Consider the following 1,851-nt stretch of genomic DNA (forward strand, 5'->3'; position numbering starts at 1 on the left):
GATTATATGTCTCCGCACGCTAACATGCCAATGCACTAGGCTACCTGAGCTGACACCTATGGCAACTGCCACCTTTCTGCTACCTGCATAACCTCTATGACCTGAAGCTGCAGGTGCATCAGCCTTATGGGATGCGCATGGTCCCACAATGCTTCTTCCAGGGCCTCAGTGCCTTGTGCTCACTCTACCTGTCACAGAACTCGCTCTCAGCCATCGCTGCCGATGCCTTTGATGACCTGGCGCAACTGCAGTACTTTACTCTGGCTGACAGCAACGGCGGGGTGGGCCACCCGCCTGCCAGCATCTTCAAGAACCTGAGCCAATGACGTAGCCTGAACTTGGAGAGTGCAGGACTGTGCAGCCTTGGTCCTGAGGTCTTTGGCAACCTGACATGACTGAAGGAGCTGCACCTGGCCAAGAACAATCTGCGTACACTGGATGTGACTCTGACAATGGGCCTCCCCGCCCTGCCTCTATCTGGACCTGTGCAAGTGCCCACTGAGTTGCAGCTGTGTCGATGCCTCGCTACCTTCCTGGCTGGCGCATGGGCCTGTGCGGATGGCCTACCTGTATAACTACACATGTGGTGAGATGGGTGGGGCCTTCGCATACCTGCACTGCTTTGACACGTATGTGTGCTACCTGGACATGGGGCGGTACCTGTTTGCAGGGACAGCACTGGCTGTGCTGCTACTGCTGGTGCCGTCTCTGCTGCATCACTGTGGGTACTGGCAGTTGCGCTACCAGCTGTTCCTGCTGCGTGCGTGGGCACATGGGCAGTGGTGGTGGGAGCAGCAGCCCTACCTTCGTTTCCTACAACTCCGGGGATGAGTGGTGGGTGCTGGAGGAGTTGGCGCCTGAGCTGGAGCATGAAGCCCTGCAGCTCTGCCTGAACCACTGTGACTTTTGCCCCGGCCGCACCATAGTGGACAACATTGTGGATGCTGTGTACAACTGACAGCACACAGAGTGTGTGGTGAGCTGTGGGTACCTGCGCAGCAAGTGGTGCTCACTGGAGATCCAGATGGCCAGCTATTGCCTCTTCAATGAGCTGCATGATGTCCTTGCCCTCATCTTCCTCGAGGACATCCTCTTGGCCTTCCACTGCATGCGCTGTGTGCTGCTGGGGCGCACACACCTGCGCTGGCCCTCCGAGCCCCCTGAACAGCCCCTATTCTGGGCAAAGCTCAGGTGTGCCCTGAGTGGGGGGGTGAGGAGGAGGAGGAGGAGGACAAGGAGAGAGGGGGCAGGGAGGAAGGGTGCCCTGGCACATCCAGGACCCCCAGGGAAGTTGTCCCTCAGGAAAGCAACTTTCTGCACCAGAATCACTGTTTTTTTAATCTGGGGAAGGTGTCCTGTGGAGTGGGGGTGATGGCAGCAAGGAGGAAGAGGAGAATGAGGAGAGGAAGACAGGGGGCAGGGAGGGAGGCTGCCCTGACAGGACTGGGACCACTGTGGAGGTTTCCCCTCAGAAAAGCAGTTTCTGCCCCAAAATCACCGGCTTTTCTCTTGGGAATATGGTCTGCACCTTGGGGATGAAGGTAACAAGAAGGAGGAGGAGGAAGAGGAGCAGAAGGCGGGGGAGGAGGAGAAAGGTTGCTGGGAGAGACAGCAGCTGCTCTAGAGCCACCTCACCCTGGTGTAATGGGGATCCCTAGAGACATTCCAAATAAAAAAAATGTGGTTTTGTCCCAAAAGCCCTGATTATCCTCTGAGAAATGTGCAGTTGGGATGACGGTAATGAGGAAAAGGGGAAGGAGGAAGAGGAAAAGAGGGGGGCAAGATGGACCTCAATGTTCAGATGCAGCAAATTGTCAGGGGTTGTACATCTTGGGGACCAGAACATCGAAA

General features: G+C 56.5%; 1 pseudogene; it reads left to right on the forward strand.

The window, feature by feature from the left end:
• The first annotated feature begins 23 nt into the window (after positions 1–23).
• Positions 24–1,624, forward strand: LOC102031923 (annotated as a pseudogene).
• The last annotated feature ends 227 nt before the right edge of the window (positions 1,625–1,851 follow it).

Source organism: Geospiza fortis, unplaced genomic scaffold (assembly GCF_000277835.1).
Source record: "Geospiza fortis unplaced genomic scaffold, GeoFor_1.0 scaffold2971, whole genome shotgun sequence".
NCBI classification, from domain to species: Eukaryota; Metazoa; Chordata; class Aves; order Passeriformes; family Thraupidae; genus Geospiza; species Geospiza fortis.